Genomic DNA, 27,595 nt, shown 5'->3' with positions numbered 1-27,595 from the left:
GCAAGAAGCAATTCATCTACTTACCCATTTCCACGCTGTTTATCTGCTAATACCTTGGTATTTAAAGGCGAGTATTAGATGAGATCAGAAGAGAGAAGAGGTATGGGGTACATTCTCCCTTAGTACCAACAGATCCTCTGGAAAGCTTTTATGAAAGTGTTAGTCTCCACCAGAAAGACCAGAGTTTGGATGGAATGAGACAGGAACTGAGATGGGAGGCCTCTCTGGTTTCTCCGGCGTCTGGCTTCGGGGTTACGTGTTCTGGTTCCTCCGGCGTCTGGCTTCGGGGTTATGTGTTCTGGTTCCTCCAGCGTCCGGCTTTGGGGTTGTGTGTTCTGGTTCCTCCGGCGTCCGGCTTCGGGGTTGTGTGTTCTGGCTATAGTTTTTCCATCCTCCCTGTGTGCCCTCAGGGCTAATCAGACATGGCCAGCCTTAGGTTAAGGGTGGCTGGCATTATTGATTCATTCCCAGATGTAGAACAACATACAGCTACCTTAAAGTGCTTTGCAAACTTGATGACATTCTAAAAATGTAAGTGGAAACTGGGCATCAGTGGCTCACACCTGTCATCCTATCTACTCAGGAGGCTGAGATCTGAGGAACACAGTTCAAAGCCAGCCTGAGCAGGAAAGTCCGTGAGACTCTTATCTCCAATAAATCACTAGAAAACCAGAAGTGGCGCTGTGGCTCAAGTGGAAGAGTGCTCGCCTTGAGCTGAAGAGCTGAGGGACAGTGCCCACGACCAAAAAAAAAAGCAAAAGTAAGTAGAATGAAGGTCCTGTCCAGAATCTTCCTCAGAAGAGTTGCAGTTATGCCTGGCTTTGGAGCCTCAATTTTTCTTTGTTTGCATCCACTCAGGAAATCAGACAAGTGGGAACTCAGGTTTTACACCGTCATGTGTGTACAGGGGCTGGAGCTCTGTGTACCCGCACATGGGGGCCTAGACTCTCCACACATATCTGCCCCAGTCCTCTGTGCACGCCAGCAGCTCCGCTTTCAAAATCCAAAGGAGGATGTGGAACAGAAAGGGCAAATATTGACACACAGTTCCATGAATTTCAATGCACTCTGCTGTTCACACTGTTAGCACAGACCTAAAGATAAACACTTAGATGTGACAACTTTTAAACATAGCTTATCAAACATAAATGTTTTCCGTTTCATCCAGAATCCATGTGTATGTGTGTATATGTGTTTGTAGAACACATTTGAAAAGAGCATTTAAGTTCTGGGTTCTGCTTCAACACCAGAGTGTAAACATCTTTGCTGTGATGTGCAGCCATACCATTTCTATGAGATAGGTATCATCGGCTTGTGTGTGTGTGTGTGTGTCCGTCCGTGGTGCAGGGGTTGTAAGCCCAGGCTGCAGGTACACTGAGCAAACACTCTACCACTGCGCCATAGCCCAGTGGCCTCCTCCCCAGAAGGAGCTGAGACCCAGCTGGCCATGTCCGTGTCTGGTGCAGGGTCAGGTGTGTCTCTCCGGTTCTGCTCTTGAGGACAATGGCAGAAGGAGCTGAGATCCAGCCGGCCATGTCACATGCCTGGTGCAGGGACAGGTGTGTCTCTCTGGTTCTGCTCTTGGGGACAGTGGCAGAGCAGTTCCCTGACAGCTGGTCTCACTTGGGTGATTCCACTCCTAATACTGTCACCGAATTGCTGTGGTCCTTGGGAAGTGGCGCTCACTTATGTTAATCTCCAGAGCATGCCACATTAATGTCGCTATTAAACTCTGTCTATTTTAATCTTAACATTTAGAGGCAGAAATAAGGCATTAATTTGCCCGTCTTATTGGATTTGTCAGATGTGGTGGGGAGGGCTGAAGGTGTTTCTGAAGAAATGGTTTGGAAGGCTGGCTGGATCCTTTGGAAACTCTTGGCTTAACCACTCGCCAAGTCAGGCAAAATTATCTCCTCAATGCTCTGTATAGCTAGGTATTTAGGTTACATTTGAAATACAACTGTATATCAATAGAATGAGTCAAAATTATCTTCTAGGCCACATGCAGTCCTATCTCTTTGATCAGAGTAAAAGTCATGGCTAGTCTTCTAGCCTTTGTTCTACAGCTTCATGCCCAGATAGGAACTGGCAGGACTCTAAATTATTGGCCACAACAAGAATGATATAAGTACAAGTACATAATTAAGGTAATATCAAGTGTGAAGGAAATGTCTACTTAATTCAGCAATCACCTGTTTCAAGCCTTCTACTCAAGGCCTATGAATAGATGCAGTGATCTGAATATAATTGTTGGACCTTATTTTATAAACATAAGAATAGTGCCTGTGAAGGCATGAATAGAAAATAAATCAAGTACCACCTTTGTTCTTACCTGTTTCTGTTTCTATATTTTTCAGCCAATTCTTCCTTCAGGTGTTTCTGAAAAGACTTCAGAGAAGGTGTCATATGTTTATATTAAGGGCTCCTGCAAATAAGAAATGAGTATGGTCACACATTAATTCAAATTAAACATTATAAAGGCAAGTCTGCTCACACTGCATTAATTTAAATGAATATAACAGGAACTTCTGGAGAAATGTCAGCTAAACTATGTGTTTACCAACTCCCCTCTGTTCTCTATGACTCACAAAAGAAATGTCCTTAGAAATTAATTTAAGAAACTAGCATTAAAAGCCATAAGCTCATTCCAATAACCCAAAGTTCCAGTGATACAATTTTATATCTGTATTGTGTTAAAAAAAAAACCCAACACATGTACTAAAATTCAAAATGACAAAAGAAGAAATCCATATATCAGCTGTGGTGGGGTATGCCTGTAGTTACAACCTTCAAGAGCAGGATGCTGGTGAATGTAAGATCATCTGGGCCATGGAACAAGTTTCAGGACAGCCTAGCTTGCAAAGCAAGACACTGTGTCTGTCTGTCTATCTATCTATCTATCTATCTATCTATCATCTATCATCTATCTTTTTATCTCTCTCTCTGTCTACCTACTACCTATCTGTCTATCTCTCTATCTATACTAGCATATAATGAAACTGCATATGTGAACTTGGAACCACACATGCCCACTTGTGATTCGTCACTGGACACTTACCAATGCCAGGCATAAAGGAAATACTTAAGACAGTTGGACACAAGGCCAAAGTAAGACACACAGATTCTGGAAAACCACAAAATTCTTTCTCAGTATTAGTAGGTGTGCATTAATGTGGCTGGAAAATAAGAAATCAACTGACAAATGTCAGAAGAATTATCAGAGAGACAAAGAATTAAAGTATTAATGTAGAAAAGCCATCATTCTCTGTGAGTAAATTGCTAGTCATAGAATATTAGAGAATACAAGGTCCCACTTATATTTGTAATTAACAGTAGAATTGCGATACTCTGAAACAAAGTCATATAATATCAGCTAAACAACAACCGCAACAGAACAAATCAAGCACAAATCAAACCATCAAGTATTTTTATGTTTTGTTTTTTCAATTTGACAAAGCAATTCTCAATTGGATCACCAACTACATCTACACTGTTTCTGAACACATTAGTAGGTGGGACCCCATGCACACGTAAGGTACATTCCATGGCTATTAAAATAGCCAGCACTTAAACACATCATATTTAAAATAATGATTCTCACTCTGGAACTGATAGGCTGACTTCTAGCCCTGGTTCCAGCTATCTACCCATGCAGATGGAAAGGCTAACTATAAACATGTCTCAAGTTATAGAAAAAGATAGATTATGTAACACATGGCATCAGTACAATTGATCAATGACTTTTTTTAAAGCTAGAGGCCCATAGCATTCATTCTTACAAATTAAGTCACTGGTAGTAAAGGATTTAGACTAAAGAGAAGAGGGTCATAGTTTAGGGAAGAATTTTATAGAATAACACACAAGTGTGAAAACATATAGTAAACTGAACATTGTAAAAATACTTCAAATTTTTCTAATGGAATATATATATATATCATAATCAAAGTCAATAGGAAAGGAACTAGTATAATATTTTGGATGTGTGTTCAAATATGACCTTTAATAAAGAATTTTCACAAACTGATGACTACCGAGTGACCACCCACACACAAGGGAGCTGTCAGGACCCAGGTCCCTGCAGTCTCAGGGGACAGTACCTGCTCGGAGACCTGAGGGGTTGAATTAGTGGAAGCCACATTCCTGAAGAGCTGATAGTAATCAACATCATCATTTATAGAAGAACATTTGTTTCTGGGTACCAATGGTTTGTGACTGTCATCCTAGCTACTCAGAAGGCTGCGATCTGAGGAGCACCGTTCAAAGCCATCAGGCTTGTCTCCTAAAAGAGCCAGAAGTAAATCGATGACTCAGGTGGTAGAACACCAAAGCTCAGAAACAGCACCCAGACCCTGAGTTCAAGCCCCAGACTGGCATGTGTGTGTGTGCCATGCACACACACACACAAGGAAATCAAACTTCTTGTGCCATTTCTCAAAAATAATACATAGCTAGAGTGAAGACCCTGAACATGGTCATTGCTGTTCTATTTGCAATGGCAAAGAGTAATAACATTTAGTAAGTAAACCATGTTCTGTATCTTATAAACAGCAAACTGATCACTGTGCACTGATCTGCAATGATAATAGATATGCAGGCATTATCTTAAAAAGATTTCCCTGGCACATATTACAAAAGGAAAACAGATGAGAGAGCAGGATGTATAAAGAGGCTCTAATTTTGTTGGCTTGCTGTGTTGCTCTCCTATCCCTAATCTGATGATCCAGCTCTCTGACTGGAAGATAAGAAACAGTGTTTTTCTCTGAATTATGGGAACATGGGGGAAATTTTACCTTCTGGCACTCTGTAACTTTTCTGCTGTTTTTCCCCCTCCTCCTCCTCTTCCTTATCTTCCATAAAATTTAGTTAGAAAAAAAAAGCTTCTCTCTTTTGTAAGACAGTTGCATCAGAGAATGCCTTTTAAGAATTTTCAACATCTTTAGGTCCTTTAAAAAAAATCTAACAAAACACATGTAGAGCTAACCCATGCCTCTTTATCTGAAAGAGTCCTTGGAGAGCTCAGCCATTATCCAAGAGCTAAATCGATAGGAGATGCACGTTTAGAAGCCACATGATGTTTGAGGATTTAATCTCCTAAGATAATCACACTTTTGCCGTGCTCTATTGTACAACTTGTCTCTTTAATGATATTTTCAAATTGCCCATCAAGCCTGGATGAAATATTATCACCGAGGGCAGTTAACTACATCCTATTATTCCCATGGCAGCAAGCTCTGTTATCGTCGAACTAAGGCTGAGAATTTAAATTTTAAGTTTGGTAATTTGCAGTGAGACTTCCAACTCTTCATTCCAGCCCCTCTGTGGGAGATCCGGTATCTGGTGACTTGTGAAAGGGCAGTTTGTGGAGGAAAGATGTCCCAGACTCCACAGGAGGCAGACGTGGCTTTTGCACTTTCCCTGAGGTCCAGAGCAGTGGTCCCTTGCTGGAGTATGAATCTAGGCATCAGGAGAGCTGATAGCCAGCCGCATGCCGGGCTCCATCCAGTGTGTGTTCGGGCTTCTAGGGGCCTTCTGAGATTTGGTGCCTCTGACAAGTTCCCATGTTGTGTCCTGCTGCTGGTCCAAGGACCATGCTGTGAGCTCCAGCTCCAACAACTGAGTTTAGGAGTCTGTATTTCCCTAGAGTTGGTGCTTCTGGAGTGCTTTTCCTAGGTGCTTGCTGTCCCTAGGCATGAGAAATGGCAGTGGGAATTCGAGCCAAATGAGACAGTGCTTTAAAATACGGATGCCCATTGTTAAATAGCTTGCCTGGATGTTTTTAGAAGAAGGGCAGGAAGAGTTCATTGGGGTACCCTTTCAAAGTCCTTGAAAATAAGCAGTCCTCTTAGAGAGATAAGACTACATTTGCCATGCTTGGACAGATGGAAATCAGGACTTGGGGCAAGTGAAATATGAAAATTTCTGCTTCTTGTCTTGATTTCTTCCCAACTGGGGTCTATGTGAGTTTGTATTTGAGGTGGGAGGCTTGGGTGTATCTATGGATATTAATTCCCCCTCATTGAAAAAGAGCAATGAAAGGAAGTATAGATTGCTGGAGGAGGACGGGGAAAAGACAAAAGCCGGCTCAGTTCCAGGGGGGACAGGTCAAAGGCTGGTTTTCTAGGTAAATGTCAAGGTTTCTAAAGAGACTCTCATGGCTCCAGGACAGGAATGGCCTGTGGAGGAATGAGGACCTTTGCCTGCAGGAAGAGCATCATGCATCTAGGTTCCTAGTGTGTGGATACAGCCCAGGAGCTCAGTACCCACATTTCTCCCATCCAAGTACTAACTCCCGACCCTGCTTAGCTTCTGAGATCAGAAGAGATCGGGCGCGTTCAGGGTGTTATGGCTGTAGAGCACCCCCATTTCTATCAAATGTGATCTATCTCAGACGCCTCCTTCTCTCCCCTTCCCCTTGAATGGGTGTCCATTGAAGGACCCTTAGATCTTTGGAAGGCCATGGTAATTTGCATGGATCTTCTCACTGCAAACAATATTCAAGTTCTGTGCTTCTCAGCATTTTGATCCTGTATCACCAAGTGTTACTTTTTCCGCGGAATATTTCAAGTTCCCACTAAAGATTTCTTCCTATGTTATGGAGAGATGAAGAAGGGACAGTTTTGTTTCAACAAAAGCAAGTAATCAGAGAGGGCCAGTTGCTACCTTCCACAGGACTGACCCGAGTGGATTCCTGATTTTTGACGGTCCCTCAGCACAGGTTGAGCAGAGACACCACTTGGGGAGGCTGAAGGGGCCCCAGCTCTGGTTCTTTCTGGGGATGATGTTGTGATTCATTGATCTTGCCGTCTGTCTCTGTGTAGTGGCTTCTGCCCTCATTAGAGTAATTCATACCAGGCATGGAGGTGGGACACGCCGTCGATGTCAGAGGTATGATTTCGCTGTGTGTGCCGCCTCCTCACCCTCTCTGGTGCTCTGTGTCATTGTGGAGGTATGACCGTGGAATATGGCCAGGAACAACTCTGAGTTGAGAACAAGAATGAACTTTCAGTGCCCAAGATTTATGCATCAAAAAGATGTCGAGATCCCCAAACATGTTTTATGAGAGTTAAAATGGAAGACAGAGCCCTCGTGCATCAGGGAGCACACAGGCCATGTGTCTGAAAGTCTGGCTTCCTCCTGGGCAGGCCTGATACTCCCCCAGCCTCTGGCTCCGTGAGCTGTCACCTCTGGGTGCAGCAGAGCCTCTTGCCTGGACACAGCATCAATTGGCACCATAACTACTGCAGGGCCTCCAGCCGGACTATTCGAAACATGAAAAGGGAAAGCTGCAGGAGTAAAGAGCTGGGTCCTACGTGTTGGTTGAAAAGTATTTCACCACCACAATCTCCTCAAGCAGCTCAGCCATTCTGGCTGCTGTGGAAACAGTGTGTGTGTGCTAAGGGAAAGCTCTGTGGGCTCAAGCCCACCGGGCCACCTTCTGTCCCTGCAGAAGACGAGGAAGCGAGGGCGGACTGCGGTCTCCCGTCCTAAGACTGCCCTCTGGCTCCTGTTCTGCGCCCCTCCTGATGGGCCTGTTCCCTGGAAAAGACTGGGCTCCTTGCCTCTTCTAAGTCAGCCATGGGTACCAGTGATGACTCATGCTTACTAGCGTATCATTACGTTGCTGAGTATTATCCATTCTGTTAAATCTATCAGGCGCCAGGTATCTAAGAAACAGAGAAAGAAAATACATAATAGAAGAATTGTTCACTTCACATCTGCTGGTCAAAGGCTTGCTCCTCCTCCCCCACCCCCCAGAGGAAGAAATGGAAGTTACCACCTGGGACAGTGGTTCTCAGGATACACAGCTTTGGGATAAAGTCATTGTTCATATTTTTCTTTGTTTCTGGACATCAGCTGCCCACACATACAGGAACGCTATTTTTAACCAAAATATTCCTGTCCTTGATTAGAAAATGCAATGGCTATGTCTGTATGTGTTAAACGAGCTCCCGTTTAATTGTGACCGCTTAAAACTGCACATTTTTGACATCTGTCTCTCACAGTCAGCCTCTGGGGGGTGTCTGGGGGGGGGTTCTGTGGAAGTCCTGGTCTACTCCAGCTTTCCTCTCCTGGGACCCAGTGTCCTGTGCCTGGAGGAGGCCGGCTGCCCCTGCGGATGAGGAAGTGCCTGAGGCGGCTCTTGTGTCTAGGGCTCAGAAATCCCCCTCCGTCCTTTTGTGCTGACACAGTTACCCATTGTTTAGTGTAATGCCGCCCATAGCAGCTCTGACTGCACACCGTTTGAGGTCCCAAAGGTGGACAAAGGCAATCAAAGGAAAACGATTTCACCAGAAGATCTCTTGGGCATCCTAGTTATTTCCCTCCCCAGTAGGTCTAGATCTTCTCAGAGGTAATAAAACAAACAAACAAACCTTGAGTTAATGTGTTTGGTAGAGATTTATAATTTAACAGGGAGACTAGATTTAAATACACTAAAGCCAAGCAAGAATGCTAGATTTTTTTTTTTTAAGTTTCAGTAACAGCCGTGGCGTTATTACATGATGTGTATGGTGACTGCTGAAGTGAAGGATGAAGCTTCTGAGCTCTGAGGGCCTGTGTCATCCCAGTAGTTACTGAGTGGTCTGTAGGATGTGTTAGGGGCTTGTTGTCACCCCGATAGTTACTGAAGTTGGTGCCTTGGATCCTACTGGTGACGACCTGTCTACCACGGCTCCAACCACTTCCTCTGTCTTACTCTGCTTCAGTGTCTTCTCCTGGCACATTTGGGTAGTGACCTCTACTCCTTGAGCTGGAGCAGAGTGTTCTTTACACAAGGGGCTGGTGTGCTTAGATGTTCAAGAAGAAAGCATGCTGGTTATCATGGGCCAAACAGTTTACCAGCTGATCCGTGCTCTAGACCACTTTGCTTTTTGGTTATTTTTTCTTTGAGTGAGCCATGTATTTTTGCTCAGGCTCCCCTAGATTGTAATCCCCCTATTCCTCATAGCAGAGATTACCAACATGGGTTAACAGGTCTGCTTTGTTGGGCCAGCTGGCCTCAGACCAGCTGGCCTTGGACCAGCTGGCCTCGGTCTATAATCTTCTAGATCCCTGCCTCCCAAGTAGCTGAGATTCGAGGTGTGAGCTTGCAGGCCTGGCCCCATTTCTAAAGTTGCAACTGTATGAGTAGAAAAGAAGAGAGACGGTGAACTTTCTGGCTAGAAAAGATAGGTTCCCAGGCCGAGTGCATGCGAAAGGATGGTTCCCTTATCCATGATGATCTGGGAACCACCATCCCAGAGGTAATTGCCAGCCAGAGGAACGAATCAAATTCACAAAGAAAGAGATGTTTAGAAGACAGATATGGAGGCATAAAGCGTGAGAGAAGGAAAGTAAAACTCTAGGAAGAGGGAAGGGAGGGACTCTGCATGTTCAAGGAGGAAGGGCTCATTGTCAAGAAGAATATCAAATAGATTGTAAATTGGCAATGGCTTGGACCAAATGCTATAAAAATCAATACTTTTCATTAACAAAGTGCCTGGAAATTTGATTTGATCCCATTTGCAGACAGTACTACTTTTAAAGGAATATTTATGTTCCTAAATTCAGGCATAGAAACGAACATTAATCAAAAATATTAGCTCATTTTAATTTTTCTTGGATACATTTATGCTTGAGCCAGTAATACCATTTGGGGATCTATCTATATAAAAATCTATATATTGAGAGAATGAAAGAAAGAAAGATGCTGTAGCGTAAAAATAAAGAAAGTTCTCTTGGCAATTATGTGGCTGGTTGATTCCTTTAGTATTCTAAGAGCACATACGGTCATCATAATGAATCACTATAGTTGATGAGTCTGATTCTTTTTAGTGCCATTAGAGCAGATGCCCACATTTCAGTCCTCTGAAAAGATCAGTCTTCGTCATCTCCTCCTGCATATTCCAGCATCCGTACTGGAGCTGTAGCGAGTTGCACGGGTGTGAGGGAGCAGGACCACCTCTCTAGTAAGCTAGCAAAGCTTATCCCTGGAAAACCAAAATCGATCAAGTCCTGTGCTCTGCATCCCAGTGACCACAGGCTCATAGTGCTGTCACACGCCTGGGTATGGAGTGGCACAGCATCGATAGCACCGGCATTCTCCAGCGCTTTCCTCTCTACCGGTGGTCACTGGAGTCTTAGAACTCGTCTCTTTATATGCAGCATGAAAATGAAACCATGATTAAAGCCTTCCCAATGCTGATTATTATTAAGATGGCTGTGCTCTGTGGACTTGGAGAAATTCATTACAACACACACACACACACACACACACACACACACACACACACTGATCTATAGTTTACACATAGTACTCTTGTTGACTGATAAGATATTTAGGAGTAAGGTAGTAGAAACTACTTCACAGCAGAAGATCTTTAGTTTTGGTGTTCGTCTTTGAAAAGACCAACTTCTTTTTACCTAGATCTTTGGAAGAATTCTCAAGATTCTAATTGTAGGATATTATTCCACACTTGCTTCACCTGCCTGGATGCAGACTCGGCTAAAGGCCTCTGGCCACTTGCTTGAGTGTCCTCTAGCTACTGTAATAAACACCTCACATCAACAGACATAGATAACAGAAAGTCATTTGCTCGCACTCTGGAGGTCAGGATTTTGGCTGCTTGATTTCTTCCCATGGGACGGGAGAATGTGCAGTGTGCCTCTGACATTGCTGATGGGTTTGCTGGCAATCTGCTGTCTTGATTTCTGGTGCTTCGGTCCAATCTCTCCATGTGTGTTTATCCAAATTTCACTTGTTTACAGAGATAAAACTACTTGATTAGAAGCCTGCCTTATACTAGTGTGACCTCATCTTAACTAATTATATTGCATGGCACTATTTCCAAATAAGATTCTATCTGAAATACTGGGGAATAAAATTTAAACATATGAATTTGCGGTAGACACAATTCCTCCCATAACACCTGCCTAGAATAACCGCCCTCCAAATTCATCTTTTTCTCCAGCATAATACTTTTCCCTCATTGTAACATCCAGAGATGGCTGTGGCGTACCCCTCCGGTTATGTGTGGTGTGCACCGGGACTCTGTCATGTCCACAGGAAGAGACAGACTTGCTCCTTGTATCCTTGGATACAGAGTGCTCCTGACCTGCCACATCCTCAGAACACTGTGGGACCCGTGCAGGGTGATTTCTGAGGCTGAAACTTCAGGAGTGGAGAACTTTTGTCTTCCTCTCCTGTAACTTTCTCCAGCAGGACCCAGCCTCTGTCTTGTGATGCTTGCACTCCCACATGGAGAGGTCTTCATGGCAAGAACCATGGGGCCCACAGCCCAATGGAAACCTGTGATCAGGAACCCAATTTCAGACATTCTAGAAACTTCCACCATCCCAGGTTTTCTAGGACACCACAGGAGACAGAGAACTTCTTGGTCATACCGTCGATTTTTGTCTAAGGCACTGTATTCTAAAATCCTTTGTAAAACAATAATGAGGATATTGAAACAGAATTCGATATCAGAAGTAGAATGACACTGTCCTACAAACTCAAAATGGCTGGTGTGGTCTGGATACACTGAAATCTGAGCGAGAACGAGCAAGAGAACTGCTAGTGCCTGGAGAGGGACAGAGACGCTCGGGACTCGACCTGTGGTCTGCAGCTGAAGAGCATTTGGCCAAATGGATATTTTCAGGGACATGGAGGACTGGAGATTCGTGATTGGATTCAGGGTTGTGGCTAAGGAAGTTTCCAGACAGAAAGTTGAGGGTGCTAACATTCTTCTTTTGGTTCTCAGTGAAAAGGGAAGAACAAGATGGGTTTTAAGAGAAACAGTTTGATTTTTAAGTAGAATAGAAAAGTGGTATTCCACAGAGGTTTTGCAGGGTTAGAACACAGAATTCTTTCTCATAGCACTCTCTCCTGTGGGCAAAAGGTTCTGAGGGAAGAAGTGACTCAGACAAAGATCAGAGAAGGAAGCTGCCAGAAATACATGTTCTCGGGGTTAAGGTCAAGTCAAGGGCGTAGATACAGGAGCCTTTGTAAGATCTCAAGAAGTTTTAAGAGGTGCTTTTTACTGCTCTAAGGAAAAAAAAACCCTTCCTCTTAAGATTCTTGAAGGCATTTCCCCACTGCACCAGATTCACAGCCAAGGTGAAAGGAATCTGGCCTCACAGAAACTGGGGTCACATTTATTTTATCTTATATTTATTTTATCTCACTGTTATCTCACCGCATTGTTTAAGAAATTATTGTTATTTCTGTTTCTATGCCGCATATTTGAGGTGATCAGCTTATAAGGAGAAAAGATTTATTTCAATAACTGAGTTTCAGAGATTTCCATCCACGATCACTTGGCTCCACGGCCTTCAGGCGTGGAGGGTGGGCCTGGGAGCGGGGCCTGCAGCCAATCCCATGAACTCAGCCTAAATGGTCTAAAGGCCAGCCCAGGCCCCATCTCTTAATGGTTCCCCTGCTCTCTCCCAACGCCATCTCCCGGCAAGATCTCTACCAGACTGACCATCAGGGGACAGATGATATCAAACTTGCAGAAAGAAGCTTCTTATCTCTTTTTCCTAAAATTCTGAAGATAAGAGGAAGACGACTCTGTTTTAAACATAGATGAATTTGTATGGAAAAGGAAGCATCCACCAGAGAATGGAGCCCAAAGCCTAGAATGGGGATAAGGTATAGCCATGGCTAGTCGCCAGGGGAGCACAGCTGTCCTGCGCAGGGAGGAGGAGAAGCCAGGACAGGGGCAGGCCGCGCCCCTGCGCCCCTCCCTGCTGCCCACCCCCCTTCCGACCCTGCCCCCTGCAGGCACTGTCTGTGTGTGTGCGTGTGTGTGCATGTGTGTGCGCGCAGGCACCGTGTGTGTGTGTGTGTGTGTGTGTGTGCGCGCCCCTCCCTGCTGCCCACTCCCCTTCCGACCCTGCGCCCTGCAGGCACCCTGTGTGTGTGTGTGTGTATGTGTGTGTGTGTGTGTGCAGGCACCGTGTGTGTATGTGCGTGTGTGTGTGCAGGCACCGTGTGTGTGTGTGTGTGTGTGTGTGCACCCTCCCTGCTGCCCACTCCCCTTCCTACCCTGCCCCCTGCAGGCACCCTGTGTGTGTGTGTGTGTATGTGCGTGTGTGTGTGCAGGCACCGTGTGTGTGTGTGCGTGTGTGCGCACAGGCACCGTGTGTGTGTGTGTGCGCGCCCCTCCCTGCTGCCCACTCCCCTTCCGACCCTGCCCCCTGCAGGCACTGTGTGTGTGTGTGTGTGCGTGTGTGTGCGTGCGTGTGTGTGTGCATATGTGTGCAGGCACCGTGTGTGCGCGCAGGCACCGTGTGTGTGTGTGTGCGCGCCCCTCCCTGCTGCCCACTCCCCTTCCAACCCTGCGCCCTGCAGGCACCCTGTGTGTGTGTGTGTATGTGCGTGTGTGTGTGCAGGCACCGTGTGTGTGTGTGCGTGTGTGTGTGCAGGCACCGTGTGTGTGTGTGCGTGTGTGTGTGCAGGCACAGTGTGTATGTGTGTGCGCCCCTCCCTGCTGCTCACTCCCCTTCTGACCCTGCCCACTGCAGGCACCATGTGTGTGTGTGTGCGTGTGTGCGTGTGTGTGCAGGCACCGTGTGTGTGTGCATGTGTTTGTGCAGGCACCATGTGTGTGTGCGCGTGTGTGTGCAGGCACTGTGTGTGTGCGTGTGTGTGTGTGTGCAGGAACCGTGTGTATGTGTGCGCGTGTGTGCAGGCACTGTGTGTGTGTCCCCGTGTGTGTGTGTGCATGTGTGTGCAGGCACCATGTGTGTGCATGCATGCGTGTGTGCAGGCACTGTGTGTGTGCGTGCATGCATGTGTGCAGGCACCATGTGTATGTGTGTACGTGTGTGTGTGCATGTGTGTGTATGTGCAGGCACCGTGTGTGTGTGTGTGCGTGTGTGTGTGCGGTGTGTGTGTGTGCAGGCACCGTGTGTGTGTGCCGTGTGTGTGTGCCGTGTGTGTGCAGGCACCATGTGTGTGTGTGCATGTATGTGCAGGCACCGTGTGTGTGTGTGCGTGTGTGTGCCATGTGTGTGTGCAGGCACTGTGTGTGTGCATGCGTGTGTGTGTGCCGTGTGTGTGTGCAGGCACCGTGTGTGTGTACAGGCACCGTATGTGTGCGTGTGTGCGTGTGTGTGCAGGCACCCTGTGGGTGTGCGTGAGTGCGCGCGTGCCCCTCTCCCTACTGCTCACTCTCCTTCTGACCCTGCCCATGGCAGGCACCGTGTGTGTGCGCGCATGTGTGTGTGTGCAGGCACTGTGTGTGTGCATGTGTGCAGGCACCGTGTGTGTGTGCGTGTGTGTGTGTGCATGTGTGTGTGCGTGTGTGTGCAGGCACTGTGTGTGTGCGTGTGTGTGTGCAGGCACCGTGTGTGTGTGTATGTGCAGGCACCGTGTGTGTGTACAGGCACCGTGTGTGTGTGCACGTGTGTGTGTTCCGTGTGTGTGTGCAGGCACCGTGTGTGTGCGTGTATGTGTGTATACAGGCACCGTGTGTGCGTGTGTGTGCAGGCACTGTGTGTGTGTGTGTGTGTGTGTGTGTGTGTGTGCAGGCACCGTGTGTTTGTACAGGCACCATGTGTGCAAGTGTGTGTGGTGTGTGTGTGTGCAGGCACTGTGTGTGTGTGTGTACAGGCACCGTGTGTGTGTGTGTGTGTGCGCATGCCCCTCCCTGCTGCTCACTCCCCTTCCGACCCTGCCCACTGCAGGCATGTGTGTGTGCGTGTGTGTGTGTTCCGTGTGTGTGTGCAGGCACCGTGTGTGTGCGTGTGTGTGTGTGTATACAGGCACCGTGTGTGTGTGTGTGCAGGCACTGTGTGTGTGTGTGTGCAGGCACCGTGTGTTTGTGCCGTGTGTGTGTGTGTGCAGGCACTGTGTGTATGTGTACAGGCACCGTGTGTGCACGTGTGTGTGTGGTGTGTGTGTGTGTGTGTGTGTGTGCGCATGCCCCTCCCTGCTGCTCACTCCCCTTCCGACCCTGCAGGCACGTGTGTGTGTGTGTGTGTGTGTGGTGTGTGTGTGTGTGTGGTGTGTGTGTGTGTGTGTGCGCATGCCCCTCCCTGCTGCTCACTCCCCTTCCGACCCTGCAGGCACGTGTGTGTGTGTGTGTGTGTGTGTGTGTGTGTGTGTGTGTGTGTGTGTGTAGAGGATTGTCTCTCAGTTCTTGGGCCTCCCTGTGTGTCTCATGGTTCCATCCTGTTCTTTGTGATGGGTTGAGAGGGGTGGAGTCTGGGGCGAGGGTAAGTCTATTTTGTTTGTCAGAAAGTTAAATTCCATGAGCAGAGGAGGGATTCTGGTTGGCTTAAAGATGACACTACTCTTGTTGAAAGGCAGGTCTGCTTTCCTGTCCTTGAATCTCGCTGGGATTTGACTGTGAGCAGTGGACGGTCTGTGGACCTGTGCTGCAAGGCCTTCGTCTGCTCCTCTTAGGAGCCTCTCCGAGCTCCAGCCACACGTCAGGAATCTCAGGGTGGCGGAGCGTGGGCAGCAGTGAGGGGTCTCAGCCCTGCTGCTGCTCCCATGTGACCGATGCACACGGAAAGACAGCTGGCTGTGCAGTGCTGCTGGCTGGCATCCCACAGAGCAGGAGGAATGCCCCTCAGTCATAGCTGAATCTTACCTGTACCATATTGTGTACAAACAACGTGGTTGTGTTTTAAATCACCAAGACGGCAATGGATAAACTAAACAGCTACTTAGAAGGAACGATAGCCCAGAGTTTTGTTCGTACAAAACCCAAACCCCTCTCTGGAGATGAAGTTTTCCAGAATGTCTTGTTCACTGAGCACAATTGAAGCACATCTTTTATAGGTGCTTATTAAAATAACAAACATGTGTGGGGTAGCTCAGGGATGGAGTGCTGTGCTAGCCAGGAGGAGGCTCTGGGTTAGATCATCCCCAGGACAAATGAAAAAACAAAAATCACAAAAGAAGAGGAGAGGAGAGGAGAGGAAAGGAGAGGGAGGGAGGGAGGGAGGGAAGGGAGGAAGGAAGGGAAGGAGGGAGGGAGGGAGGGAGGGAGGGAGAGAAGGAGGGAAGGAAGCAAAAAGGCCAGATTTTAATGTAATTAAAATTGAATTCTATAACATATGTATTAGATTATCAGACACACATTGCATCAGTAACCAAAATCGGATCCATTTCCCAATATGGTGTGTTGGCTGCATCGAGTTTGTGACTATATTCTAGTCAACACTTCTCTAGCTGTGATGGATTTGAGGTGTATAATCAAAATACATTGTGGGTGTCTGTGGAGCTACCATCAGCAAACACCTTCCTATGTACAATTAAAATATATACCGATATAAAATTAAGATGACCAAGAACCTGTATGGGTATGCCCTGTCCAGAGAGATGCACAAACTGTAGGTCCAGTGCTGTATGTCCTTCTTTGTACTGTCTTCATTCTCTGTTTTCATCCAGCCCTTCATCTGCAGTGTTTATCAGGTACTGTGGATGAAAGTCTTGAAAACAACCATGAAGTACAAAGAGAAAAAAAGTAACATTTTAAATAAAGACAAATTTAAAACCCCCAGTGCTTTGAAATCTGTTTTCCCTCATTCAGAATCCATAAGCAGTAAATGAGGGCCTGCCTGGAACAGTGCTCTCCCATTGGCGGGTTTTGCTGATCACAGCTTTCTGTTTCTTTTCATGTTTCCTGCTTTTCTTTGACGGAGCTGTGAGCTCTACCCACAGTTATTGCCCAAATTGCTTTTGAGTCTGCATCTGAAGCTGGATTCACTACCTCTCAAGGGAAGATGAAATAGATATTTATCAAAATGTCCAGGTTGAAGAATAAAGAGAAATAAAAGCCGGTAATGACAATGCTGCTCTGTTTGTATTTGTGAGGGAGAAGATCACTGTCTTGTTTCAGAGTACCTTCGTTCCCCGTGGGCTGGGCAAGAGGCTTCCCCCTCGGAGCAGGGTATCTGCAAGGATCAAGGTCCAGTCAGCTAGAGGTCGAGTGCTCAGACGGGTCGGCTTGTATGTGTTGGTCAGCCTGTGCCCCCGGAATGTCCGTGGCTGACTCCATGGTACGGACTTGTCAAATGCAGGCACCACAGGATGAGCAGGACTGCCTGTGTGGTTGCTCTCCCCAATCAGATAGAGCCATCTACACAGCAACTCTCATCTGCCCGCTTCCATCAGAACAAGGCCTTTACTCAGCAGCCTTTCCCTCCCAGAATCCTGCACAGGCCAGCATTTTCCCCTCTCCACAGTATTAATTAAATTACACAAAACTGGCAGTGTTTAAATTCTGGCATCTGTATTGTCTCACTTAATTACCCCCCTGGACTCCTTTCAAACCCTTTCGTTTGCTGCAGGGACATCTATTGGTGAAAGGCAGGGAAGTGCGATGCCAGCGATGGAGCATCAGCTGCGGGTTTGAGCTGGCTGTTCACGCCGCCCAGGGACCTCCAAGCCCTCTGCTCCTGTCAGCCTGCCCCGCGCGAAGGCCTGCGCTACATGCGGTGATGGTATCCATGTTGGGGCGGTGACTTCATAATGCACGTTTATTTTATCTGTTTTTCTGGATGAGCGTTTGACCTCTGGGACTGGTACTTGCTCCATGTGCTCACTCAGCTGGTGCTCTACAACTTGAACATTACTTCCAACACTGCTTTTGACTGGTTAGTTTGGAGATGGAGTCTCAGAGACCTTCCTGCCTTCTCACGATGGTCCTCTGGATGTCAGCGTCCTAAGTAGTTAGGATTAGAGATGATCAGTGCTTCGCTAATAAAACACTATAAAATGGACAGGGATTAATTACCCGTGCTGGGGGAAGGGTAGAGAGGAACCAAACACTTAAGTTCTTCTACTTGCATGGAAAAGCTTTTCTATTTTTATGATAACGAAAGTTCATCCTTTCAAGCTGCTTATTGACTTTAGTCAGTAGTATGACTCACATGTTAGAGTCTATGCTGCAGGCCCAGAACTGGGCTCCCATCCTGTTTCCTTCTGTAACAAACACAGCTTGGATGTATTCAAGGAGACATAATCCATGACAGCAAGTTATACCTCCAGCGTTTACGCATTCCTCTCTCTCTCTCTCTCTCTCTCTCTCCACATACATACACATATGTATATATATATATATGTATATATGTATACATATGTATATATGGATATGTGTATATATATATACACACATATGTATATATATGTATATATGTATACATATGTATATATGGATATGTGTGTGTGTATATATATACATATATATATACATATATATACACATATATATATATATATATACATCTGTCTCAGTATATATTCTAAATCTGGGACTTCCTGTATTCTACTCGTATTTAACCATAGGAATGTTAACAATTCTGACATGAAATATGTGAGTGAAAAGTCCTTAAACTTATATACACACACTCATATTTGAGAATGTATTCTTCAGAGAATGACAGTAGTTGCAAATTAAAAAAAAATCTTTGCCATCATTTACTGTACCAAATAATTGCTTTTATAAAAATGCAATTTCAATAAAGTAAAATCTAACACATTTTTCCTTCCTTGTTCTATAAAAGAGACATCAAGAAATAGCACTCCAGAGACACATCAGGTGAATTCTGTAGACAATTCAACTTTGGGACACAATTTGGGCTTCTAATAGTGCAACTTCTTATGATTAGGCTGAAACATTTACATTTATGTTTGTTATCTGGAAGAGATAATTAGATATTTTCACTGCAAAATAATTTACATTAATGGGCCATAACTTTCAATATGTACTTTTAAACTGCACATTTAAATAATATAATATCTGTCTCTCTTAACTTTACTGTAATTGTCTCCATGCAATGGCTTTATTTTTCTTTCCAGAAACAATCAGCTAAAATAACATAGTCAGTGTCTTTATTACTTGGAAATTTTACAATAGGTAATGTCACAGGCTTGTTTGGAATTCTGCTGGAGTCTTCGCATGGGAAACAGAGGTGGTTTGACAAGATGTCTGGCCCCCTGGCTTAAGGCCGAAAGGAGGCAGTTGGGACCGCCTGTCATACAGAGTGGGAGAGGGACTTTGCCGGGATTCCTTTATAGTTTGCTCTGTGTGCCGTGTTAACTATGTATCCACTGCTCACTAGAAGCAAAATTTACCTTCCTTATTATGTGTCTGGCCTTGTTCTCAGTCTTGGGTTTGGCTAACAGTGTTTTCTTTGGTGAGCAGTCAGTTTTTAGGATCCTGTCCGTGGAGTCTTTTGTCCGTGCCCTTCCTTGGTGATTCCATCAGCTGTGATACATGGTTTCTGAGAGGGATTCATGGATTTGTGAGAAAGACAGGGGAAAACCCTGAAGGAAGTCAGTTTAGGAGACCACGTATCTACCTAGACGGTACCGGTCGACGGACACTGGGCTGGTAGATTATTATCACTGAGATTCACAATGACAAAACTTGTTGCATGAAAGGAAGGCTTTTGGAATACAAAAGGATGCTTTCCACATGGAAAGGCGAATGTGGTTATCGAATTCTTGGATTAGCCAAATACACTGAGTTTATTAGTAATCTGAGGCGTGAATGTAGTCACGTTCTGCTTTTTTTTTTGTAAATAAAGGTTTAAGAGTCAACAAGAGACAAATTTCTCGAGTTGAAAGAGATTACAAAATACACACTCAGCCAAGGGCTTTTTGTATATTGTCACCAATATTTAAGTGTTTATGGTCGGAAATCATGTTATCTAGTTAGTATGAAAAAAAGTGAGTGTTCTGAATGATTTACCTTCCCGGAGGTTCCTTCCCTTATGAATAAATGTGCAGTGTTATCAGAAACACTAAACATTCTGTCACTATGTATATAAAAGTATAAAAGCCATGGAAATGTGTAATGATACTAAAAACACAACAGCAACAGTGTCCCTAAAAGCCAATCTACAAATGGGGTGTGGAGGTGCCCATGACAAGGTACCGTTTCCTCCTCCTCTCCCAGAGCTAACCCGAAGTAGCCTCTTTCCTACTTACACTTTTCCCCCCAAGTAACATAAACAAATATGTTTCTACTCTTAAGGAGTCATGCCTGAAGATGTTTACAAATACAAGAGGCATCTCATGGCGCTCTAAATTAGGGTATTTGTCAAAAGATACACTTTGAGAATGCAGTTTGATTCTCTGGCTATGACATACATGTTGTTAATGTGCTGCTGCGTACCATTTACACAACAATCACTTCCGGTCATAGTACAGCATGAACCTCCGTAACGTCTCCACAACTGATAGTACCACCGCACTCTAAATGTGTGTGTGGCTCTGTAGTTCCTATGCTGAATCCTCCAAAGGATGTATGTCTTGTTTATCAGCCTCTCGAGTTCCCTTGCTCCTCCTTGCATGTGAGAATACATGAGAAGGGGCTTCCAACCCAGAGAGAACCCCAACCCAAGTAGGTCTTTTGGATTCTCTGGCCTCTAGGACTTTTCCATTCCCTATGACTGCTAGCTAATCAAATGATCCTTTCTGTTTGTTCATTTTAATTTCAGAACTCCTTTTCACTTGAAGTTAGAGATACAGAAAATCTTTCAAAATAATTATCACCATTTGACAGAGATTGATAAAATTTCTATTACCCATTAGATTGTAGAAATTAAAGTACTGTCCAGGTCTTATCAGATATATTTTGCTTAATAATTTTACTAGATCATTTATCATAACTTTCTGTTAAATGTTCAAACATGTCTTATTAGAACTGCCTTCCAGATTTAATAAATTAAAAAGTTTCAGGTGTAGCCTTCTGCCCCTGTCCTCCTGTCCAGAAAGAGAAGAATTCAGGCAGGAAGAAAAACATAGTTGAAGCTAGGAAAATCTATTAGAGAGGAAATGTGTGGCAGAGAAAGGAGAATTATTATGTGTCATTATGCCATGGGAAGATAGCACTTAAGGTCATCTTCAGCCATCTGCAGGGTTAGGTTTAAATAGAGGAAGAATTAGGGAGCAGGGAACAAAAATAGACATCACTGGAGCCCCAGTTATAGGTGTGGCCTGGCTGGTCATGTCTCAGTGCTGGTTCTCTGGGTCCCGAGAAATGAGGGAGCAATCCAGTTCCCAGGAGATGATTCCTCCGATAATTATAGGTAATTGTCCTCATTTGGGGTGATCTATCCTGCAAGACTCCACTGTTCATTAGAAGTAGTTTTAGTGCCTCGTCAGGAAGATATTATCTTCGGTTCTTTCTTTCCTGGAACCCAAGGTGATTGCAAAGAAGTTGTAGAGACAATGGCTTACCACAGCGACAAACACAATGAAGTGGCAGCACGGATGCCAGACTTTCCTCTTGCTTCTAATTAATTGATGGGAGCAAAACATATCTATTACAAGTACACTGAAAGTGGACTGGCTCCAGGGTGCAGACAAAGCCTTTGGGTTGAGAACTCCCTGAGATCACTGATGAGAGAAATTCCCACCTCCCAGGTCTTGTCCACAAGTCTAAGGCCTCGTGCATCTGAGGTTTAATTACATTTTCTCTGAAGTCCTTATGATCCTATCAGCCCGTGGCTAGTGGGTACCCATCAGCAGAGACCATCGCTGTATCTTCAGAGGCGCATTGGGTAGAGATTGATTGCTTCAAGAGCAGAATAGAAACACATTAGGCTACATAGCCATTGAGCTACATAGTCACCAAGCACCTTACCATGAACCCAAACTCACCATTCCCAGCATGCAGAATCCCTGCTCTAGCCAAAGAAGCTCCTATTTTCCCTATCCGGAACTGTCAGGAACCAAATGCTTCACCGTCCATGGTGTCCCCATCCCCCAGCTAATACTGATTCAGGCTGGGCCCAAGGGGATTCACACTCTGTGTGGAATCTGAACCTGCCCGAACTCCTAGGGTGCTCCTGTCTGTCTCATCTTCCTGCTCCTCCTGCTTCTTCACCTCTCCCCCCTCCCTCCACTTCCTGGGATGATGAAGACCTTATCCTAGTCTGTTTATGTTAGAAAAATGGGTATGAGAATAACATGATGGTTGAGAAGAAGCCTCAGAAGCTATTGAGCGCCAGGTCAATAGATGACTAATATGCTCATGGTGAGGGTTGTGAGCACGCTTTGTATGTTTCAGATTGAAGGGTCGGTGCAGTGGGTGAAGGCAGGAGATTGATTGTGTAGGGTGATTTTTGAAAGAAATGGTCTGAACGCGTGTGGAGGGATAATGGATCCCTGATCACCAGCGTGGGGTGGGGCTGCCTTCCCACCGGAGACAGAGGCCACCCATTCCGCAGGCCCCAGACAAGTCTCTACAACCTGCACAAGGGCTTCAGGAAACGAGAAGGAAAAATTAAATTCCACTTTGCTTGTAAATAAGAAATATCTCGAATCCAAACACATATGCTGTCTGCCACGCTCGCCACAGATGAGCAGAACTAGAACGTCAAGTCTGCTAATTCCGGAGCAGGGAGGGAGTTCTAGCCCATCTGTTTCTTTGCAGAATTTGTAGCCCCATGACTCAGAGCCTGAGAGAAGCGTGTCGTCTGTGACTTCATTTTACTCCTTATTGGAGCGTGGCTCTGGCGTCACGGCATGTGCTGAGGGTCGGTGTGACCCACTTAGGGGGGCGGAGGCTGCTGCCCGTGGCGTATTAAAACGTGGCTCTGATACAGAGTGAAGACCATGGTTGCCCAACAGTGCAGACAAGATCAAGGATGCCGTTTCCTCGACAACTCAGGCCGAAGCCTGTATCCGATGTAATGAGTAGCTGTAGGGTGTCGCTGTGTCTTCAGCCCAGACATGCTTTCCCAGAACCTGCTGCAATGACCCTGAGGACTGTCCAGCCTGCGGCCAGCCACGCCTGGGCTCCCCTATCCCCTACCCCGGAACTGAAGGAGCTCAGTCTCAGTGTGTGCTTGGCTTAGCAGGGTGCAGGCAGGTGGAGGGAGATGAAAATGATTGGCAGGTGGGCATAAACAGCAGCCTGAGGATGTGTCAGAGCCGGGAGCTTGCTTCTGTCCACCTGACTTCAAGGAGCCTCCTCTGCCAGGCCTGGGCTCCCACCCAGCAAGGCTGCTGGGAGACAAGCCCAGGCAGACCACAGTCAGGTGCCGGCTAGTCCAGGGCAGACGCGAGGAGCCCAGGATCCAGGTTTCCTTCCCACCTGAAACTTTGCTCCACTTCTACCCTGAGATCCTCTTCCTCTTCCTCGATTTTCACTTTCCAGGCTCAGTAGCCCACTCTGGGCCTGCTAACCTGTGGCCTAGCTCTCCTGCCTCTCCTCCCTGAACCTGTCAAATATATATATATAAAAATGTGTATATACATATATGTGTGTGTATATATACACATATATATTTGTTAATGTATATATTTTATTGATTTATATATATTTAGAAATTTAGGAATATATTCCTAATGTATCTATCAAGGTTTGCTTCAAATGGCAGCATTTATTAAGACATTGCACTTTTTTTGCTTGCAAATAGCCAACACTATAATGTGAGTAATTTCTTCATGATGCAGGGTCATGAATAATAAATATCAGCTATTTGTTCTGCAGAACACACTGCCACCAGTGCCCTGGCCTGATGCTCTGGTTCTTCCCACTGCTGAGAGCCACTGTTAGTGTGTTTGACCAGCGCCCCCTCCACCTGCCCCCTCTACTCCTGTTGACCAGCGCCCCCCTCCACCTGCCCCCTCTACTCCTGTTGACCAGCGCCCCCCTCCACCTGCCCCCTCTACTCCTGTTGACCAGCGCCCCCCCTCCACCTGCCTCCTCTACTCCTGTTGACCAGCGCCCTCCTCCACCTGCCCCCTCTACTCCTGTTGACCAGCGCCCTCCTCCACCTGCCTCCTCTACTCCTGTTGACCAGCGCCCCCCCTCCACCTGCCTCCTCTACTCCTGGCAATGTCCCACTGTGTCCTTTCTTCTCTTCCTCCTACTTTCATTCTTAAAGAGGCCACAGGACCAGCATTTTTCAGAATGTAAAATAAGGATAAATGAGGATCCTGAGTGGGATCTTCTGAATTTATTTGCAATAGTAACACATGCAACTTGTAAAGTTCTCTACCTTGAAAGACTATTTCACTTCCCCACTTAACTCATTTTTAATCCAAATGGTTAGGTGGTGACTGTTGGAGTAATCTCTTGAAAGGGGAGCAGATAATATGTTAGTTTTAGAAACGCATAGGTCATATCCGAGATCCATGTTGAAAATTAAGCTGAGCATGCTGTAATTCGAGCTGCCTGGAACGTTCGAGGCCAGCCAAGGCCTAAAAGTTCCCAAGACTCCATGTCTTGTTGGGCAACTCCGCTGATTTCATAGTCTGGCTGTTGTAAACTGTACTGCAATAAATATGCAAGTATCTTTCCAGTGTATTGATTTACTTTCCTTGGATCTATGCCCAGTAGTAGCATGGGTGGATCATAAAGACAACTACTTTTAGGCTCTTAAATAATCTCCATACTGACTTCACAGAGGGCACAGTGGTTTACGCTCCTATCTACAGTACACGAGGCTCCATTTTCCACATTCACACTAGCCTTTGTTGTTACTTGTTTTCCCAAAGGCTGCCATTCTGACTGGGGTGAGATGGAATCTTTGTGCAAGAAATGCTGTGTCTCCTGTCATTTTGTTGATGCTAGCTTACTCTTGTAGTAGGGTTTATTCTTTCTTGCATTTCTCTGTCAAAGTTGGCAATTGTGCTATAGGATTTGAATTTAACTTCCCATGTGTCCCTTGCATTTAGTTTTCATGTAAACAAATCTGCTGTTATTCTAATAGACCTATACTTGAAGTCACTTGACTCCTTTCTTTTGCAGCTGTCAAATATTCTTTCTTTATTGTCTATATTATGTATTTTTACCATGATGTGTCTAGGATGTGTCTTCTATGGTCTTATTTGTTTTGGAGTTCTATAAGCCTCTGCCACAGAGACAATGCTCTCTTTCTTGAGGTTGCAGAAGTTTTCTGTCATTACTTTGGTGAATTGGTTCTCAATGACGTTAGTTTTATTTCTTCTTCATCATCTGATTCCATTATATGTAGTTTTGATCTTTTGACAGAGGCAAGAGGTTTTCTAAGTCTCCTTGAGCATCTTCTAAGTGCTTTTTGAATGTCTGACAATTTTATCCATTTCTTCTGCCTTATCTTCAACCTAGTCCACTGTTTGCAACTTCTTTGCTGTTAGATAAGCTTTAAATTGAGATGTTTATTAGGACATGGATTTGTTTTATGCTCATGGTTTTCTTCTTTTTATCGAATCCCTCTCTCACGTCCTGCATTACCTAACTCTCATTTGTACTCTCTTGTCATTCATTGTTTGCCCATCTTCTTTTGGAATTCACCAGGTTTTTAGACAATTGTTATCACTGTTTCATTAAGCTCATTGTTTCAACTTTCCTTTGCACTCTCACTTAAGTGCTTCACTATGTCATTTCTTAGGGTGATTTGTGTAGTCGTTGATTTCATGATCTTCTGCTGGGATTTATGCATCTGGGTTCTGTGCTCAGGGGCTTCCAGCCAACTCCTGCATACTCTCAGTGGGGGTCTCAGTCAGCTTAGCTAAGAGAACATGTCTGGAGGGCAGTCTATGTATTTGGAGAATGAGTGGACCTCGGTGTTCAAGGTTACATTAATGATCAAGGACAAGGAAGGAGAGAAGAGAAAGAAAAGAAAAAAGAGACAGACAAACAGGTAAACAAACTCATAAAATGAACAGCAGAGAACAAAAAGCGAAAAAGCAAAATTAAACACAAAGAGTAGATAATGTTCTGGTCGCCTTGTCACCAGTAAGTCTTTAGGTACTGAATTAGACTACGGGGTGGGACAAGAGGGAGCAGAGTATGAGGAGAGAAGGGTTTCCCTCGTGTGTGTGAGCTATAAATGGCGAGGGGCAAGAGAAGGGATGAAGCCAGTTAGGAACAGGAGACTAAAGGACAAAAAATGGGCATTGAAGAGGATGTTTTGTAAAAAGCGAGATGGTGAAGTAAACTCCAAGATCAAAAGGGGGGCTTAATGGGTCTATGCTGGAATGACAAAATTGAAAGGTAAGGAAAGGGCCTTTTTCTGACTCACACATCAGAAAAACTATAGAGTTACACAAACACAACTCTGAAAACTGTTGAACCAGTTACAAGAACACAGGCAACCAAAGCTGTGAATTTTTGGTTGTTCTTACATGACTATATGTATTATATTCATGACTATATGTACTATATTCTTATCTATAGGAGGACTTCTCTGATGGCTTCAGTAGTGTTAAGCCAGGTGTCACAGCTTTACTTCCCTTAGACGTTAGTCTGGGGAAGGGCATCAGAGCTAATGACTGCTGCCTCTTCCCATCCTGGTCAGCAGGGAGACCCAGATCTGCTCAGCTCATGGGGCAGGTCTGCCGCTGCTTCCATCTAATAATTGATGGTGCTATACTTTTTGGATTGCTGTAGCTTGGAGCCATATCCTATGGATGCATAAGGTTTCTGGAGTCCTGCCCTTTGCTTTACCCTTCCCTCTTGAGCCTCTTATAACTGATTAAAATCCAGGTTCTATGGCAAAAGTGTCCCATGCACCATCTAACTGCAACTGCTTATCTCTGGGATCTCAGAGGAACTCCCTCTGGATGTTAACTGCTGCTTCCCGGGACAGGAGACACAGAGAATCTCCCTGCTCCTGTCCTTCCCCACGGCAGACCTGTCCTGCCTCCCAATTCCCAGAGCTGGTCTAAAATTCTTCTTATTCTGCTGAATTTTACCATTCTCGGGCAGGAGATTTTAATTGCTGACTTTCCAGTCCTTACTCCCAATGGGGAGAGCTGGGGCGCTGGTTCTAAATTGCTTCTCCTTTTTCTCCTGTCCTTCACCGTGTTTTCCAGGGCCCCCATGAATTCTTTGTAGTTTCTCCTGTCTCCCCTCGACTCCCAAAGTCTGCTGTTGGGTTTGGGGGTCAGTGGATTCTTCTCATTCGAGGAGCCCCTGTGTCGAGTACTTTCAGTTTGCCATCTTACCCCACTTCCCAGTTCCCCTTTACAATAGAATCATGAGCAGCTACAAAACAAAAAGCAAAGATGGGCTAGGATTATTAAGACTATAACATGGTGGTAGAGTTAGCACATGTGAGAACTGAGCTCCATCTCCAGTACCATGAAAGTAAAGAAATGCTCCAGTGCAGCAGGAAGTTTGCACTGACCGGCAGCTGCCCGCTCCCCCCCCATGATGTATTAATACAGTAGAGATTCATCTCTGAACCTCCTGGCTGCAGGCAGATCCCCTCTCCACACTTCAGTCTTCTCCTCTGACTCTCTAGATCTCCTCACCATGGAGGCACTGGCCAAGAGGGTGGAACGGAGGCTCTGAAGAGGCATAGTTACTTGTTAAACTCTTGATAAGCAGCAGCAGAGCTCAGCTCTTCCCTGTGAAGACCTGGTCACGTGTCCTTGATTAGGTCCCAGGAAGGCTGGAACTGGGGTTGTATCTGAGCAGCGACCCTCGAGCCGTCCATGCTTGCCTGGAAGGGAGAATGATACCACTGGACATGAGGTGGACCCGACACCTCCGCATCTCACAGTCCGCGAGAAGAAAGGTACACCCTCTTACCATGGCGCGGTCATTTGTCTAAAAAGAAGGAGAGAATATATATTTGTGTTTGCTTGTATATGCGCTGAATAAATAGGTGAGCTGGTTATCTACAGAGGGATTCCGGGAATTAGCCAATAAGA

Source organism: Dipodomys spectabilis, unplaced genomic scaffold (genome assembly GCF_019054845.1).
Source record: "Dipodomys spectabilis isolate Male_0828 unplaced genomic scaffold, ASM1905484v1 ptg000126l, whole genome shotgun sequence".
In the NCBI taxonomy this organism is placed as follows: Eukaryota; Metazoa; Chordata; class Mammalia; order Rodentia; family Heteromyidae; genus Dipodomys; species Dipodomys spectabilis.
This window is presented reverse-complemented; position numbering follows the sequence as displayed.